This window comes from Balaenoptera musculus, chromosome 4 (genome assembly GCF_009873245.2).
Source record: "Balaenoptera musculus isolate JJ_BM4_2016_0621 chromosome 4, mBalMus1.pri.v3, whole genome shotgun sequence".
In the NCBI taxonomy this organism is placed as follows: domain Eukaryota; kingdom Metazoa; phylum Chordata; class Mammalia; order Artiodactyla; family Balaenopteridae; genus Balaenoptera; species Balaenoptera musculus.
Genome location: NC_045788.1, coordinates 103,314,069 through 103,334,320, shown reverse-complemented (window position 1 = coordinate 103,334,320; position 20,252 = coordinate 103,314,069). Strand labels below are relative to the sequence as shown.

At 35.8% G+C, this 20,252-nt stretch overlaps 1 protein-coding gene across 1 annotated transcript in view; it reads left to right on the top strand.

Moving 5' to 3' along the window:
• EPHA3 (EPH receptor A3) overlaps positions 1 to 20,252 on the top strand; it is a 361,303-nt gene that overhangs the window by 182,710 nt on the left and 158,341 nt on the right. The gene's annotated exons all lie outside the window — the stretch shown is intronic.

Sequence of the window (20,252 nt, the reverse complement as noted above, 5' to 3'; positions counted from 1 at the left end):
TTTTATCTACTTTTCTGCATTCTCCTCAGTGCTAGAAGGTTAAATATGCATGAGTATGTGCATGTGCACATGCAAGGGGATGATAAAGAGAATTGAGACTTACAATGACAAAGAAGAGGAAAATAAATATATAGAGAGGACAAAAAAGTTATAATTCCTACCAATTGCCACTCTGCCATTCTTCCTTTCTTTCCACTCAAGTATGATTAATAGAAGTGGATGCCTTTACACTGCTTTATATTGAGTGGACTTTCTGGGGAGTAAAGCCATTGTGGGTAAAGTTTAGATTTCTGCGTTATAAACATCAAAGGAAGCTCAGCCGAAGAGGTACCTGATATAACAGTTCATGCTGCCTGGCCTTCAGTTTAGGATTCATCCTCTGAAATCTCTCCTGTGTTTTATCAAACATAATGTCAAATAACACAAACTGTGAGACTTCCATCGGCTCATAGTTGGAAAATTCTTCTGTTGCTTTGCTAGATGTTCACTTCTGTAGATTATATCACCATTTTTAAATGATTCTAATGAGGTACTTCTCTCTGAAGTTCTATTATACAAGTGTCTATAAAAAAAATTATATCTTCCCTCATAAACTTATAAAGTAATGAATATTATTTTAATCAATTCTTTTATTATTTACAACAACCTTTTAATAATTTCTGCCAAATTTGTTGTGATATTTTTTTAACATCTTTATTGGAGTATAATTGCTTTACAATGGTATGTTAGTTTCTGCTTTATAACAAAGTGAATCAGTTATACACATACATATGTTCCCATATCTCTTCCCTCTTGCATCTCCCTCCCTCCCACCCTCCCTATCACACCCCTCTAGGTGGTCACAAAGCACCGAGCTGATCGCCCTGTGCTATGCGGCTGCTTCCCACTAGCTATCTATTTTACATTTGGTAGTGTATATATATCCATGCCACTCTCACTTTGTCCCAGCTTACCCTTCCCCCTCCCCGTATCCTCAAGTCCATTCTCTAGTAGTTCTGTGTCTTTATTCCCGTCTTGCCCCTAGGTTCTTCAGAACATTTATTTTTATATTCCATATATGTGTGTTAGCATACGGTATTTGTTTTTCTCTTTCTGACTTACTTCACTCTGTAGGACAGACTCTAGATCCAACCACCTCACTACAAATAACTGAATTTCGTTTCTTTTTATGGCTGAGTAATATTCCATTGTATATATGAGCCACATCTTCTTTATCCATTCATCTGTCGATGGACATTGGATTGCTTCCATGTCCTGGCTATTGTAAATAGAGCTGCAGTGAACATTTTGGTACATGAATCTTTTTGAATTATGGTTTTCTCAAGGTCTATGCCCAGTAGTGGGATTGCTGGGTCGTATGGTAGTTCTATTTTTAGGTTTTTAAGGAACCTCCATACTGTTCTCCATAGTGGCTGTATCAATTTACATTCCCACCAACAGTGCAAGAGAGTTCCCTTTTCTCCACACCCTCTCCAGCATTTATTGTTTGTAGATTTTTTGATAATGGCCATTCTGAGTGGTGTGAGGTGATACCTCATTGTAGTTTTGATTTGCATTTCTCTAATGATTAGTGATGTTGAGCATTCTTTCATGTGTTTGTTGGCAATCTGTATATCTTCTTGGAGAAATGTCTATTTAGGTCTTCTGCTCATTTTTGGATTGGGTTGTTTGTTTTTTTGATATTGAGCTGCATGAACTGCTTGTAAATTTTGGAGATTAATCCTTTGTCAGTTGCTTCATTTGCAAATATTTTCTCCCATTCTGAGGGTTGTCTTTTCGTCTTGTTTATGGTTTCCTTTTCTGTGCAAAAGCTTTTAAGTTTCATTAGGCCCCTTTGGTTATTTTTGTTTTTATTTCCATTTCTCTAGGAGGCGGGTCAGAAAGGATCTTGCTGTGATTTATGTCATAGAGTGTTCTGCCTATGTTTTCCTCTAAGAGTTTGATAGTGTCTGGCCTTCCATTTAGGTCTTTAATCCGTTTTGAGTTTATTTTAGTGTATGGTGTTAGGGAGTGTTCTAATTTCATTCTTTTACCTGTAACTGTCCAGTATTCCCAGCATCACTTATTGAAGAGGCTGTCTTTTCTCCACTGTATATTCTTGCCTCCTTTATCAAAGATAAGGTGACCATACGTGTGTGGGATTATCTCTGGGCTTTCTATCCTGTTCCATTGATCTACATTTCTGTTTTTTTGCCAGTACCATACTGTCCTGATTACTGTAGCTTTGTAGTATAGTCTGAAGTCCGGGAGCCTGATTCCTCCAGCTCCGTTTTTCTTTCTGAAGATTGCTTTGGCTATTCGGGTTCTTGCATGTTTCCATACAAATTGTGAATTTTTTTGTTCTGTTTCTGTGAAAACTGCCAGCAGTAGTTTGATAGGGATTGCATTGAATCTGTAGATTGCTTTGGGTAGTAGAGTCATTTTCACAATGTTGATTCTTCGAATCCAAGAACATGGTATATCTCTACATCTACTTGTATCATCTTTAATTTCTTTCATCAGTGTCTTATAATTTTCTGCATAAGGTCTTCTGTCTCCTCAGGTAGGTTTATTCCTAGATATTATATTTTTTTGTTGCAATGGTAAATGGGAGTGTTTTCTTAATTTCACTTTCAGATTTTTCATCATTAGTGTACAGGAATGCAAGAGATTTCTGTGCATTAATTTTGTATCCTGCTACTTTACCAAAATCATTGATTAGCTCTAGTAGTTTTCTGGTACCATCTTTAGGATTCTCTATATATAGTATCATGTCATCTGCAAACAGTGACAGCTTTACTTCTTCCTTTCCGAATTGGATTCCTTTTATTTCTTTTTCTTCTCTAATTGCTGGGGCTAAAACTTCCAAAACTATGTTGAATAATAGTGGTGAGAGTGGGCAACCTTGTCTTCTTCCTGATCTTAGTGGAAGTGGTTTCGGTTTTTCACCATTGAAGATGATGTTGGCTGTGGGTTTATCATATGGCTTTTATTATGTTGAGGTAAGTTCCCTCTATGCCTACTTTCTGGAGGGTTTTTATCATAAATGGCTGTTGAATTTTATTGAAAGCTTTCTCTGCATCTATTGAGATGATCATATGGTTTTTCTCCTTCAATTTGTTAATATGGTGTATCACATTAATTGATTTGTGTATATTGAAGAATCCTTGCATTCCTGGGATAAACCCCACTTGATCATGTTGTATGATCCTTTTACTGTGCTGTTGGATTCTGCTTGCTAGTATTTTGTTGAGGATATTTGCATCTATGTTCATCAGTGATATTGGCCTGTAGTTTTCTTTCTTTTTGACATCTTTGTCTGGTTTTGGTATCAGGGTGATGGTGGCCTCGTAGAATGAGTTTGGGAGTGTTCCTCCCTCTGCTATATTTTGGAAGAGTTTGAGAAGGATAGGTGTTACCTCTTCTATAAATGTTTGATAGAATTCACCTGTGAAGCCATCTGATCCTGGGCTTTTGTTTGTTGGAAGATTTTTAATCACAGTTTCAATTTCAGTGCTTGTGATTGGTCTGTTCATATTTTCTATTTCTTCCTGCTTCAGTCTTGGAAGGTTGTGCATTTCTGAGAATGTGTCCATTTCTTCCAGGTTGTCCATTTTATTGGCATATAGTTGCATGTAGTAATCTCTCATGATCCTTTGTATTTCTTCAATGTCAGTTGTTAATTTCCCTTTTTCATTTCTAATTCTATTTATTTGAGTCTTCTCCCTTTTTTTCTTGATGAATCTGGCTAACGGTTTATCAATTTTGTTTATCTTCTCAAAGAATCAGCTTTTAGTTTTATTGATCTTTGCTATAATTTCCTTCATTTCTTTTTCATTTATTTATGATTTGATCTTTATGCTTTCTTTCCTTCTGCTAACTTTGGGTTTTTTTGTTCTTCTTTCTCTAACTGCTTTAGGTGTAAGGTTAGGTTGTTTATTTGAGATGTTTCTTGTTTCTTAAGGTAGGATTGTATTGCTATAAACTTCCCTCTTAGAACTGATTTTGCTGCATCCCATAGGTTTTGGGTTGGTGTGTTTTCATTGTCATTTGTTTCTAGGTATTTTTTGATTTCCTCTTTGATGTCTTCAGTGATCTCTTGGTTAATAAGTAGTGTATTGTTTAGCCTCCATGTGTTTGTATTTTTTTACAGATTTTTTCCTGTAATTGATATCTAGTCTCATAGCGTTGTCAGAAAATATACTTGCTACTCTTTAAATTTTCTTAAATTTACCAAGGCTTGATTTGTGACCCAAGATATGATCTATCCTGGAGAATGTTCCATGAGCACTTGAGAAGAATGTGTATTCTGTTGTTTTTGGATGGACTGTCCCATAAGTATCAATTAAGTCCATCTTGTTTAATGTATCATTTAAAGCTTGTGTTTCCTTATTTATTTTCATTTTGGATGATCTGTCCATTGGTGAAAGTGGGTTGTTAAAGTCCCCTACTATGATTGTGTTACTGTCAATTTCCCCTTTTATGGCTCTTAGTATTTGCCTTATGTATTGAGGTGCTCCTTTTTTGGGTGCATAAATATTTACAATTGTTATATCTTCTTCTTGGATTGATCCCTTGATCATTATGTAATGTCCTTCTTTGTCTCTTGCAATAGTCTTTGTTTTTAAGTCTATTTTGTCTGATATGAGAATTGGTACTCCAGATTTCTTTTGATTTCCATTTGCATGGAATATCTTTTTCCATCCCCTCACTTTCAGTCTGTATGTGTCCCTAGGTCTGAAGTTGGTCTCTTTTAGACAACACATATATGGGTCTTGTTTTTGTATCCATTCAGCCAGTCTATGTCTTTTGGTTGGAGCATTTAACCCATTTACATTTAAGGTAATTATCGATATGTATGTTCCTATTACCATTTTCTTAATTGTTTGGGTTTGTTATTGTAGGTCTTTTCCTTCTCTTGTGTTTCCTGCCTAGAGAAGTTCCTTTAGCATTTCTTGTAAAGCTGGTTTGGTGGTGCTGAATTCTCATAGCTTTTGCTTGTCTGTAAAGGTTTTAATTTCTCCATCAAATCTGAATGAGATCCTTGCTGGGTAGAGTAATCTTGGTTGTAGGTTTTTCTCCTTCATCACTTTAAATATGTCCTGCCACTCCCTTCTGGCTTGCAGAGTTTCTGCTGAAAGAACAGCTGTTAACCTTATGGGGATTCCCTTGTGTGTTATTTTATTTCCCTTGCTGCTTTTAATATTTTTTCTTTGAATTTAATTTTTGATAGTTTGATTAATATGTGTCTTGGCACGTTTCTCCTTGGATTTATCCTGTATGGGACTCTCTGTGCTTCCTGGACTTGATTAGCTATTTCCTTTCCCATATTAGGGAAGTTTTCAACTATAATCTCTTCAAATATTTTCTCAGTCCCTTTCTTTTTCTCTTCTTCTTCTGGGACCCCTATAATTCGAATGTTGGTGCTTTTAATGTTGTCCCAGAGGTCTCTGAGACTGTCCTCATTTCTTTTCACTCTTTTTTCTTTATTCTGCTCTGCAGTAGTTATTTCCACTATTTTGTCTTCCAGGTCACTTACCCGTTCTTCTGCCTCAGTTATTCTGCTATTGATCCCTCCTAGAGAATTTTAAATTTTGTTTATTGTGTTGTTTATCACTGTTTGTTTGCTCTTTAGTTCTTCTAGGTCATTGTTAAACGTTTCTTGTATTTTCTCCATTCTATTTCCAAGATTTTGGATCATCTTTACTATCATTATTTGAATTCTTTTTCAGGTAGACTGCCTATTTCCTCTTCATTTGTTAGGTCTGGTGGGTTTTTGCCTTGCTCCTTCATCTGCTGTGTGTTTCTCTGTCTTCTCATTTTGTTTAACTTACTGTGTTCGGGTCTTCTTTTCGCAGGCTGCATGTTCGTAGTTCCCATTGTTTTTGGTGTCTGTCCCCAGTGGCTAAGGTTGGTTCAGTGGGTTGTGTACCCTTCCTGGTGGAGGGGACTAGTGCCTGTGCTCTGGCGGATGAGGCTGGATCTTGTCTTTCTGGTGGGCAGGTCCACGTCTCGTGGTGTGTTTTGGGGTGTCTGTGGCCTTATTATGATTTTAGGCAGCCTCTCTGCTAATGGATGAGGTTGTGTTCCTGTGTTGCTAGTTGTTTGGCATAGGGTGTCCAGCACTGGAGTTTGCTGCTCATTGAATGGAGCTGGGTCTTGGTGTTGAGATGGAGATCTCTGGGAGATTTTCGCCATTTGATATTATGTGGAGCTGGGAGGTCTCTTGTGGACCAGTGTCCTGAACTTAGCTCTCCCACCTCAGAGGCACAGCCCTGATGTCTGGCTGGAGCACCAAGAGCCTGTCATCCACACGGCTCAGAATAAAAGGGAGAAAGAAAAGAAAGAAAGAAAGAAGAAAACAAAATAAAATAAAACAAAGTAAAATAAAATAAAATAGTTACTAAATTAAAAAATAAAAAATAATTGTTAAAAAAATTTTTTTAATTGTTAAAAAAATTTTTTTAATTAATAAAAAAAAAAGAAAGTAAGAAGAGAGCAACTAAACCAAGACACATATCCACCAGTGATAGCAAGTGCTAAAAACTATAGTAAAAAAACCCAAAAAATAACGGACAGAAAGAACCCTAGGACAAATGGTAAAAGCAAAGCTATACAGACAAAATGACACACAGAAGCATATGCATACACACTCACAAAAAGAGAAAAAGATAAAAAATATATATATTTCGTTGCTCCCAAAGTCCACCTCCTCAATTTGGGATGATTTGTTGTCTATTCAGGTATTCCACAGATGCAGGGTACATCAAGTTGATTGTGGAGATTTAACCCGCTGCTTCTGAGGCTGCTGGGAGAAATTTCCGTTTCTCTTCTTTGTTCCCACAGCTCCCGGGGTTCAGCTTTGGATTTGGCCCTGCCTCTGCGTGTAGGTCGCCTGAGGGCGTCTGTTCCCCGCCCAGACAGGACGGGGTTAAAGGAGCAGCTGCTTCGGGGGCTCTGGCTCACTCAGGCCGCGGGGAGGGAGGGGTACAGAGGAGGCGGGGTGAGCCTGCGGCGGCAGAGGCCAGCGTGACGTTGCAGCAGCCTGAGGCGCGCAGTGCGTTCTCCCAGGGATGTTGTCCCCGGATCACGGGACGCTGGCAGTGGCGGGCTGCACGGGCTCCCGGGAGGGGAGGTGTGGAGAGTGACCTGGGCTCGCACACAGGCTTCCTGGTGGCGGCAGCAGCAGCCTTAGCGTCTCACACCCATCTCTGGGGTCCGCGCTGATAACCCCGGCTCGCGCCCATCTCTGGAGCTCCTTTAAGCGGCGCTCTGAATCCCCTCTCCTCGCGCACCAGGAAACAAAGAGGGAAGAAAAAGTCTCTTGCCTCTTCGGCAGCTGCAGACTTTTTCCCGGTCTCCCTCCCAGCCAGCTGTGGTGCGCTAACCCCTTCAGGCTGTGTTCACGCAGCCAACCCCAGCCCTCTCCCTGCGATCCGACTGAAGCCCGAGCCTCAGCTCCCAGCCCCCGCCCGCCCCAGCGGGGAAGCAGACAAGCCTCTCGGGCTGGTGAGTGCTGCTCGGCGCCGAGCCTCCGTGCGGGAATCTCTCCGCTTTACCCTCCGCACCCTTGTGGCTGCGCTCTCCTCCGTGGCTCCCAAGCCTCCCCCCTCCTCCACCCGCAGTCTCCGCCAGTGAAGGGGTTTCCTAGTGTGTGGAAACCTTTCCTCCTTCGCAGCTACCTCCCACTGGTGCAGGTCCCGTCCCTATTCTTTGTCTCTGTTCTTCCTATTTTCTTTTGCCCTACCCAGGTACATGGAGAGTTTCTTGCCTTTTGGGAGGTCTGAGGTCTTCTGCCAGCGTTCAGTAGGTGTTCTGTAGGAGTTGTTCCACGTGTAGATGTATTTCTGATGTATTTGTAGGGAGGAAGGTGATCTCCACATCTTACTCTTCTGCCATCTTGAAGCTCCTCCTGATATATTCTTCACCACTTCTCCCTGATGGATCAGCAGATGAAAATAATGTTGAAAGTATGGTCTCATCAGAGTTGTGTGTAGATGGAAATATATTTTGACATACGCAGCATGCACGGTTTAGAAAGAATGGATACCACCCCTCAAAAATACTCTTGAAAATAATGTATTGGTAAGTTATGAAAAAGGAACTGTGACAAGTGTTAATTAAAATTTCTTATTAATTTTTCTTTTTCTTTTTTTTTCTTGGTATACTTAAAAGCAAAGTGTAACCATGTATTTGATTAACAGTAAAACTGTCCATTATTGCAAAGGAGGTTGAAGGCATACCTGTAGATAAAAATCACATCCACCTGTCAATTTTGTTTTAGCCCTGCATGATAAATTGGTGTTCACTGTTACTATTACTGTGTGATATATAGGTTAAATAAAAACTAGATAGTAGTCACTCTTCAATAAAAGGATTTGCAGGCAACTTCTTTCTTACGAGTTATTGGGTATATTTTGTAATTGAAATAAATTAAGCCCACAACAGACAGACAGAGAGAGAGAGAGAGAAGGAAAGGGAAAAAGCATTTATTGTATAAATTAACACTTGATTTAGCCTTCCATAATAATAAGAAGATGGGAAAAGGTGAAGGTTATTTACAGGATTCTTGAGTAATAAAATCAATAGGTGAGGGCAGATATAAGATAGCATATGGTCAATTGTAGGTACTTAAGACTGAAGAATTATTACTAAATCACTAACTGAGGACCTTGAAGTGTGATGTTGCATTAGATTACGTGTAAGGATCATTTGCTCCATTTTATGACTCTGTCACTTGAAAGATCAGAACTTTCCACCCTGTGGGGCTAAAAGTTTGCCCTGGTTCATGGGACATGTGCCAGCTGGCCAAGATAAATGAAAATCTCTGCTTCCTCAATGAATTTGTGATAATGTATGATCCTTAGTCTACTTTTTAAAGCAAGATTAATTAATGGTGATATGGTACCACCAATGTCTAGGGAACAGAGATGAATGTAAACTATCTGGCAATCTAATACTGAGTTGACAAACACTCATATTCTGGTGCCCAATAAGATTTTGGGCTCTCTAGACTACTAAACCTAATTATTTTTATAGTTCTAAGAAAGTTGGTAGAAAGATAGTATAATTCTTTCCAGAAATCACTTTAATAATGAGTAAAGGATTATATATTGGGAAGGTAGGGGAGAATAAGGAAGGTACGTATAAAAATTAATTGACTTAAGCTTTTACATGAAACTTAGAGAATACATCTTACTACATTGTCTAAAATGCCCTGCTTGCACAGGTTATTTATTAACACAGTATTGCATTTTTCAAATTTATTAATATACACGGGATAAAATTTTCAACTGTACTATTTGATCTACAGAAAGTATAACCTATCAATTGAGGAACCCACAATTCTAAGTCTCTAAAGTCTCCAGTATTTAGTTTAATTCTCTTTAATTGTGCTTTCTCCCTCTTACACACACACATGCGCACACACACACAAGATGACAACTGAAATTTATTTCAAATTTAAAAGTCTTTGAATTGAGTACAAATTTGTGCAAAGGCCTTTTTATGAATGTTTCATTTTTTTGGTAATAAATACTGAAGAGTGGGCTGGCTACATCATGTGACATTTAACCCTTTATGAAAATGCCAAAATGTTTTCCAAAGTGTTTAACACATTTTACATTTCTACCAGCAGTGTATGAGAATTCCACTTTGTTCACATCCCCACCAATTCTTAGTATGGTCAGCCTTTTAAAATTTTTTGCCATTCTAATAGGTGCATATTTAGTATCTTATTATAGCTTTGATTTGCAATTCCATAAGGCTAATGGAGTGTCTTTTCATGTGCATATTTTCCATCTATATATCTTCTTTTGTGAAGTGTATCTTTAATTATTTTGGCTTCTTTTGGGGGGTTGGAGGAATTTTTTTAAAACCATGGAGTTTTGAGAGTTCTTTACATGTACTCAACACAAGTTTTTCATCAGATATTTGATTTGCAAATATTTCCCCCCAGTCCATGGTTTGCGTTTCATTCTCTCTGTAGCATCTTTTGAAGAGGAGAGTTTTAAATTTTGATGAAGTCCAATTTGTCAATTTATTTTTTTTATTGATAATGCTTTTGCTGTCATATCTAAGAAATCTTTGCCTATTGTAGGGGTTGGAAAACTTTTTTCTTAAAGGGCCAGATAGTAAGTAGATTAGGCTTTGTGATCTATAAGTCTCTGCCTCAACTAATCATTTTCCTAGTTACAGTGTGAAGGCAGCCACAGAAAAAAGTATAAATGAATGAATGTGACTGTGTTCCAGTAATTATTTACTGAAATTTAAATTTCATATACTTTTATGTATTATGAAGTAGTATTCTTCTTTTTAAAATTTCTTTAGTCATTTAAATATGTAAAAATATTATTCTTAACTCACACCTCATAGATACGTAGGTAGAAGGTCAAATTTGGCCTGTAGGCTGTAGCTTGCCAACTCCTCTCCTTTTATAGTTTTAGGTTTTTGCAGTAAATCTAATGGTTCATTTAAATTGTTTTTTGTATTCGATACAAAGTATGGATCAAAGTTCATCTTTTGCAAATGGCTAATTGTTTCAGCACTGTTTGTTAAAATGACTGTACTTTCTCCACTAAATTCCCTTTGCAACTTTGTAGAGAATGATTTGTGAATACATGTGTCTATTGCTGTACTCCATTCTGTTCCATTGACCTATTTGTTTATCTTAATACAAATACCATATCAACTTGAATTGTCTTGAGATTATTAGTGTTAGTTTTTCAACTTTGTTCTTCTCTTTAAAATTTAATTTATTTAATAAAGATGGAGTTATTGAAGTTATCTCTTCCTTTTTGAGTAAGCTCCTTTACTTGTATCTTTCAAGGGACTTTTTCAGTTCATCTAATTTGTCAAATTTATTATAATAAAATTTTTACAGTATCTTCTTATCTTTCTGATAGTATATAATCTGTAGTAATGTCACTTCTCTTATTTGTGATATAAGTAATTTATGACTTCTCTTCTTTTCTCACATCATTATGGTTAGAAGTTTTCAATTTTATTGATCTCAAACACATATCTTTTGATTTCATTGATATTTTCCATTCTTTTTTGTTTTCAATTTTGAATTCAGTTGTGATCTTAAATATTTCCTTTCCTCAGCTTATTTTTAATTTAATCTGCTCTTCTTTTTCAGTTTCCGAGTGCAAGCTGATGCCACTGATTTTAGACTTTTCTTTTTTAATATAGATGCTTAGGGCTATAAGTTATGTCTATGTACTGTTGTATTGACACTATCCAAATTCTAATATGTTGTGTTTTCATTTGCAATCAGTTGAAATAAGTTATTTCAGTTTATTATTTGGTTTCCACTATTGGGTGATATTTTTCAGAAGTTTTTCTATTATTGTTAATTTAATTCCTCTTTGGTCTCAAACAGAATTTGTTCACTTGAATCTTTTAAAATTTATTCAGACTTGTTTTATGGCCCAAAACATGATCTGTCTTTGTAAAGGTTTGGTGTGAACTTAAAAAGAATATTTATTCTGCCCTTATTGAGTGGCGTGTTCTATTAATGTAAGCTGGTTGGTTGATTGTGTTGGCCAATCATGTTACTGATTTTCTCCACACCTGTTCTTTCAGTTATTGAGAGGTATGTATTAAAATCTCCACCTGCTAATTTGTATTTGCCTTTTTTCCCTTGTACTTCTCCCAGTTTTTCTTCATTGAGCTCTGTCATCATGTGTATATACATATATGATTGTTATGTCCTCTTGGTTAATTGACCCCTTTGTCACTTTGAGATGAACTTCTTTATCCTGTTAATATATTTTTGTTCTGAAATCTCATTTGTCTGGTTTAATATAGTCATTTCAGCTTTCTTTTTTCTAGTTCAGCATATCTTTTTTCATCCTAATATTTTAAATCTATATGTGTTCATATTTAAAGCATGTTTCTTATAAACAGCATACAATTTATCCCTGCTTTTAAATTTAATCTGACAATCCCTGCCTTTATTTGGGCTGTTTAGGCTATTCTTTTTTAAGAAGATTATGGGTAGTTTGGTTTATGTCATTATCTTGCTATTTGTTTTATCTTTCTCCCTCTGCTCCTTGTTTACTTTGTCTTCTTGTTCTGCTTCCTTTGGATTAATCAATTATTTCTTATGACTCCATTTTATTTCCTAATCAATTCTAACTCTTCATTTTGTTATTCTTGTTTTTTTTTTAAGGATTTACTACATAGATTTTTAACTTATCACAGTCTACCTTTAAAAGATAGTATTCCTGTATAGTATGAGAACCTTATACTTCCTAGTATACTTCTATTTCTCCTCTCCTAGACATTAAGCTATTGATTTTACACATTTTACTTCTTTACAGATGCTGTAAATCTGATAATATATTATCATTTTAGTTTAAAAATTCAATTATATTTTCAAGAGATTTAAATATTTACAAAAACTTATATAATTACCAGTGTAGTTACCAGTGCTGGTGTCTTCAACTCTTTATGTAAATCTGTGTTTCTATGTAGCATCATTTTCTTTTGGCCTGAAAGCCTGGCAGCAACATTTCTTGTAGTTTAAGTCTCCTGGTGATGAATCCCTCAACTTTGATTGTCTGAAAAACTGTTTAGTCCACCTTATTTTTGAATGATATTTCGCTGGGTATAGAGTTCTGGGTTGATACTTTTCCCTTTCAGTAGTTTGAAGATATTTTACTCTTTCCCTGTTCTATGATGAGAAATCTGTTGTGTTCTTTATTTCTTTTTACGTGAGGTGAGGTGTCATTTTCCTGTGACTGCTTTTAAGATTGGCTCTATTACTGGTTTTGAACAATTGATTTATGATGTGCCTTGGTGAAGTTTGCTTTGTGTTTCTTATGAGTGGGATTTATTGATCTTAGATCTGTGTGTTTGAAGTTTTCATCAAATTTGGGAAATTTTTAATCATTATATCTTCAAATATTTCTTCCTCCCCATTGGTAGCTTGAATTGCATACATGTTAGGCAAATTGAAGTAGTCCTAGGGTTCATGGATGCTTTTAATGTTTTTTAAATCATTTTTCTCTGTGTTCTTCCTTTTGGGTAGAACTGTTATTATGTGTTCAAGCCCATGAATCTTTTCCATTGTAACATCTCATCTGCTACCAGTCCAATTCAGTGTATTTTCATATCAGACATCGTATAGTAGTTTTTAATCTCTAGAAGTTTTATTTGAATCTATTTTATATTGTTTTTATATTTAACTTTTTGAACATATGGAATACAGTTATAATAACTGTCCTAATGTCCATGCCTACTACCTCTTACATCTATTACAGTTCTCAGTTGATTTTGAATGATTAATTTTCCTCTTCATTATGAGTTGTATTTTTCTACATGCCTTGTGATTTTTGCTAATTGGATGCCAATCATTGTGAATTTCTCCTTCCTGGGTGCTGAATATTTTTGTATTCCTATAAATATTAATATTCTTGAGCTTTTTTATGGGACACAGTTATGTTATTGGGAAACAGTTTGATCCTTGTGAATTTTGCTTTTAAGATTTGTTATGTGGAATCAGAGCAGTGTTAAATCAAGGGCTGATTATTCCTCACTATTGAGGCAAGCCACTCCTATGTACTCTACCTAATGCCCCATGAATATTGAGGTTTTCCAATTTGGTTGGTGGCAGCAAGCATTTTTCCCAGCCCTGTGGGAGCACCAAACACAATGTCTCCATTACTTTTGGTTAGTTCTTTCCCTGGCCTTGGGAAGTTTCCTCACACATAGGCTGATCTGCTGAAAACTGACGGTGCATCTCTCACAGCTGTCCTTTAGCTCCCTTTGTGCAGCTTACTCCTCTCTGGTGTTCTAAGAACTTCAGTCAATCTGGGCTCCTTGGAACTTCAGCTCCACCACCTCAACTCAGGGAGATTTTTGAGCTCTGGTTTGGGTCACCCTCCTTGTCTTGCAGCCTAGAGAATCTCGGCAATAAGATGTTGCAGTGTAGTACTCATCTCATCCATTTCCCTTTTCTTCAGGATCCCTGTTTTTTTTGCCTGATACTCAGTGACTTGAAAACTGTTGTTTCATATAATTTTGGTTATTTTTCGTGTTTTTTATTTTTATTGTTTCTTATGGGATGGTAAATCCAGTCCCTGTTACTCCATGTTGGCCAGGAGCCAAGGTTTGAGTTTAGCTACATATTAATTCTCTTAAACATATTTGTTGTGTTTTTAAATTACATATTAAAGGTTCTGAGAAAGACATAGAGGCCTATAAAATAATATGTGCTACAGATTATCTTAAAATTAATAAAAGATATGGGATATATGTCAATTAAATATTATAGAACAGATTTAAACAATATATGATCAACCACTAAATGGACTGTAAAGAGAACAGTTCAACATAATAAGGATTTACTGAGGATTATACATTTAGAGACACCTTCACAGGGAATTGTAGTGGAGGTAAATTTTCTGAGGCTGGCATGAAAAATTCGGAGAAAGTCTTTCCATGAAGGTAACGCTATTAAAGGTGTGTTGTGTAGAATGATCAAAAGAGAGATAATTTTAAAGCAGAGGGTGGTAAAAGATGATAATATGTTTGAAGAAGCATGTAAATGCCAGATTTTAGAAACTTTAGGTTTATCTTTTTACATAAAGGCAGCAGTAAACCATTAATTTTTTTTAAAGGTTAGCTTTTTAAAAAATTTTATTTATTTAGTTATTTATTTATGGTTGTGTTGGGTCTTCGTTTCTGTGCGAGGGCTTTCTCCAGTTGTGGCAAGCGGGGGCCACTCTTCATCGCGGTGCACGGGCCTCTCACTATCGCGGCCTCTCTTGTTGCGGAGCACAGGCTCCAGACGCGCAGGCTCAGTAATTGTGGCTCACGGGCCCAGCTGCTCCGCGGCATGTGGGATCTTCCCAGACCAGGGCTCGAACCCATGTCCCCTGCATTGGCAGGCAGATTCCCAACCACTGCGCCACAAGGGAAGCCTCCATTAATATTTTTGAAATAAGTTTGTAATAGGATGATGAAAGCCATTTTGAACAAGAATAATCAGAATGAAGTGACAAGGAAACAAATATTGGGGAGAATAGTAAAAAAAACTATTACACTTGTCCAAGTTAAACTAATACATTGGTAATTAGGATAAAAAGAAAAGATCGACAGAAGAAACATTCCACGGCATAAATTGGCAACAGCTGATTGTATTTGGGAAAGAGGAAAGGGAGCATTTCTAAGATGACTGAAATTTAGATAAAAGAGCATAATGAAACCATCAAAAGAAAATGGAACATCAGGACAGCTTAGTCTGGAAAACTAAAACTAAAGTGAACCAAGAAAAAATAATGATAGAATAATAAAATAATAATAGGTGGAAATAGTTATTAAATGTGCACTATGTGCAGGCGCTATGCAAAAGTCTTTACATGGACTACCTCATTTAATCATCATAGCATTGTTATGAGCTTCCATGATTGTCTGCAATTTAGAAATTAGGATATTAATGTCAGTTTCTTCTGCTGAAGGTGACAGAGAGGTAGTGAATGGGACAGGATTTGAATCTCAGTATACCAAGCTTCAGAATCCAGTTTCATGTTCTAGATAATTACTATTAAAATGGTATAGGCATCATTTTATCTTTTTTATGTTATTTTTTTAAACATTTTTTGGATGTGGACCACTTTTTTAAAGTCTTCATTGAATTTGTTACAATATTGCTTCTGTTTTATGTTTTTGGTTTTTTGGCTGAGAGGCATGTGGGATCTTAGCTCCCTGACCAGGGATCAAACCCACACCCCCTGCATTGGAAGATGAAGTCTTAACCACTGGACCACCAGGGAAGTCCCAAGGCAACATTTTAAAGAAAAGTTGTTGGGCAGGAGTTTGTCTAAGATTGTATATCAAACAGGAAAATAGAATTGATTTGTGCCATATCCAGCTTTAAAGAACAATTTTGATAGTCCTAAGTAACAACCACTCACGGTTTTGCTTACCTACAATCTGAGATAATGTTACTGTGTAACTGAATGTTTTTGTATCAATAACGTCAGCTTTTCTTCTGGACATAAGAAGATTATTTTATTTTTGTTGTCATGTAATGTTTTTGCCCCTAAGCCAAACAAAGAAAGAATTTAAAACGTTAATGCTAGTACTTACCAGGACTTGAACCACAATAGATTTATGTCTTGGGTAATTGTGATTACTTCATTTTGTTTATTATCTAGCTACTCAATAAATCTTCTAATTGACAAGGAACTATTAAAATCTCAAGACCTATAATGTCTTTTCTTTTCTCAATGAATTATTATTTTTTTCTATCAAGGAGGTAGTATTCACTCCAACTTATTTCTTTTTCTGTAATGAAAGAGGTATAGTTAATATCAACATAAACTATTCTTGCAACCCACTTAGCGTTGTCACTATATATAAAGTCGGAAATACTGACAGTGTTACACACATGCACGCACACACTCATGCACAAGCTAAGAAACAGAGACGAAATGGGAAGACCGAATTACTTAGTACCTACCATGTTCCAGACATCATGCTAAACAGTTTTATTTAGATGATCTCATTAAATACTCTCAACAATTATCTACATTGTCTGAAATGTACCCAATGTCACTCATGTAATAATAAGCTTTGGAGCCAGAATGCAGCCTTCACTGTCTGACTTCAGAGTTCAAGTTTTTAACCATAGTGTCATAATGCTCAGTACTAAGATATACTGAGTCAATATAGTGTCTGCCATTTATTTTAATAAAGGAAATCCTGTGTGGTGAAGCCAATTTTTAAAAAATGAAATAAAATGCACAGCCTATGTCTTCTTACCACATTGCCATACCTACTCTCCTGAGACCTCTGAGAATCTCTTTCCTCTCTTTCACTTTTAGGTTATCTCATCTGTGAGACCTGGTTATCAAGTGTTATGTCTGCTGTTTCCACATGGTAGAAAAACATACCTTCAGAACATATGATCCATTCTATAAATAAATGCGATAGCAAAAAATTTTGATTTTTTTTCAAAAGATGAATTTTACTGTTCATTGTTGTTAAGAATTATCCGTGGTCAAACCTCATGATTAAAATGAATTACCAAATAAGAAAGCCCGTTTAGGGTTTAAAAAAAAAAAAGCCGTGGATTTAAAGCACTGAGGGAAATTTTCTCATGTGGCTCATAAAATGTCTCTTGTGGCAATGTCAAAAAATAGTTTTCAAAAATGTTTTGCGTTCCAGCCACATTTTAGACTATATGCCCAGCCTTCTCAGTTTTCCACTTTTAAGCTGCCACAATAATTTGGAATGAGGTATTTTTGATAGAAAAAGTTGATAATGTCACTTATAGTAGCAAAATACATATCCAGTCCTAAAAGAGAGAGATTTTACTAAGCTTACTTTGAACAGAGACTAGCACATTACTATACAGAGGGAATTAATAAATGTCCCTTTCAATATTAAAATTAGGTTTTATATTAATTAAACTGAGTCACATGATACCTTGATTTACATATTTAAGTACCTGGATCTCTCCATGCTTGAAGATGTTTGTTATGGATTCAGCAGCTATATTCGCAGAATAATTTTGGTCATGTGAATTTTGATGTATTGCAGTAAATATAAATTGCAGTGCGAATGGAGAGTGGTGTAAACTGAGAGTTAAACATAAAATACCGAAGGATATTTATTTAGAGTTGAAATCATAATCTCTTCCATTGATTTCCATGAATGGGAATGTACGCTATTTTTTATTTTTTCTAAGAAGTACAACACAACTGAACATACCCTTGTATGGTAGTCTAGTATATTGTGATATCAGTGTTGATAAGCTCTGTAAACGTAAGTATTTGCAGCTTAGGAAAAATTACCAGGGACGTAGGAAACAAATAAAATGTGATGTGGCTATTTTGTAAATACTGACCTTCTTAATTTTGGGTATATTCAAGTAAGTAAAGAAAAATAAAATGTGACTACCTCACAACCTTAGAAAAATTGTAACCACTAGGACCAATGAAAGAATCTAGTCTTCTTGTCCTACTTGGGCAATTTTACTAAATAAACAAATAAATACAACAATTATTTTAACATAAAATAAATTTCTTGTTAGGGGATGGCATAGCATCAGTTTTATTCATTTTATTTTTAAATCTATAAAATCCCCAATAGTTGTGTCATCGGCAACTGGAATAGCAATCCACTTAGTCCATACACTAAAGTCAATCATATTCATATTGTAATAAATTTATGATGTTAGTAAGTACTAAAATCCTCCTATATGATGACATGTTTTTTCCTGCTTATAGTTCATTTGCATGTTACGGATAATCTTTCTATCTGTTTTGTAACAGTCTCTCTTTATACTTTTATTCTAGTTGATGTAAAGGAACAAAAGGGATTCTAACATTCAGTTTGCTTTGTGGGAGGTAAAAAAGCATTTTATTTAATATTCATTTGAGGATTTTGACTCTATCTTAACTCAGTACAAGTTGACAATAAGGAACTGAGTAGGTGGAAATGATTAGAGAATTGCAGTCAGGAGCAAAGTGGTGAAAGATATTGTATGTGAATGAAGACTGCCATATGGTATTCATTTCATGTGTGTATCATGGCTGCTTATTTTTCTAATATACTTCTTCCCCACTTGTTTTAAGATATCTAAAAAATCTTCAAAATGTCTTTATATTTTTTGAATTTAAAATCAGAATTGTTCCCTACTTGCTAATACTCACCTGAAGTTTAGCTTTTTCCTAGTGCTTTTTTACCTCTTTTGCTCTGAATGACATTAGAATTTCAAAAACAGCAATAGTATATGGTCCAATAACAGTATTTGTTGCAAGATTATGTAAAGTAGCATTTGAACTTATTATTTTCCCCTTGTTTTGTTTAAACTATAATTCTTGATTTTTAAAATAAGTTTGATTGATGGGATTTTTTCCCTTCACACGCCATATCTTTTTTCTATCTGTAATGGCTATAATTGCTCTTTCCTGTCTTTTGTTCACTGTTGTCTTCAAAGCTTCTTTCCAGTACCAGTTTCTTTAAATATTTTCACTTTAATTCAAAAAGGTGACCTTAAAAAAAAAAAAAAAAAAAAAAAGGTGACCTTAAAATGCAAACTCTAATTTACGGGAAAAGGGAAGGAAGAAAGTAAGGGAGGGAGAAAGGAAGGAAGGAAAGGAAAAAGGAAGGAAAACAGCGAGGGAGGAAGAGAGGGAAGGAAGGGATCGTTTATTAAATTGGAATAGGTTATCCTACATTTTTTTTAGTCCTATACGTGTGTCTATAAGTATCAGTTCTTTATACAAAAATGTGAAGCAGGCAATTTAGTCCACATTTAAAAGGATATTTGAGATATATTTTGATTATCAGGGAACATCTCAAACAAATAACCATCTCACATTGTTTTTATTAGTTTTTATGATATATTTGGGATCCTAAAAATAAAGCAGCTATTTTTGTTATGGTGTGAAAAAGTGGATTTCTCACATCAGGAAGAAACTGAGCAAGTTTAGTACAGAGAACGTCCTCCCCTCACAAATAGTTCAGATGGCTGTTTGTGCATCTCTGTGTATTTATGTCCCAGTCACCAAGGGGAGTTTAAACTTGCTGTCCCTTCATGTATTTTCTCCAAATAAGAGTAAGAGCTGATCCTTTAAAGATTTAGAATTAGACCTACTTTTTTTTTCCTTGCTGATTTTTGAGCTACTAACCATTTTCTTTTACATTGACAATCTGTTGAAACTCACAACTTAGAGAACTTTAGTCCCTGTAGTATCCCTAGCCCCTGCTTTGCTACTCACTTGGGTGCAAATTTCAAGGCCCTTGAGTCTTTGGAACCAGCTGTGGCTTTTGATAAAACTTTCGTCACCAGCCCTTTCACCAGACTTAATCTTTTAACAGCAAACTCCCCATTTCTGTCTAGTTCAGTATGAACTATATTTTAGCCTCAATTTTAGCCACTCTTAACTTTCTATCATCTACTCTCAAAAGAGACATGGTAATATTTTTAAGATTAGCCAGTGCAGGTTTCTCCTCTGTTCCATACCCTCCAATAGTTCTCCGATTTATTCAGGATAGAAGCCTTACACAGACTTGGAAGACCATCCATACTTTAACTTTGGGGACTTATTTCCTATTACTGTCCCTATCAGTTCTACCACTCTGGGCATGCTGGCTTTCCTGATGTTCCTGAAATACATCTTCATCCTAGGTTATCTGTCTTGGTTAATTAGTAGGCCAGGAACAGTCTTTCCTAGGTATCTGCATGATATATATATACCCTTACTTCCTATAAATGTTTGCTCAAATCCATAAGTTGACTGCTCTTTTCAAAA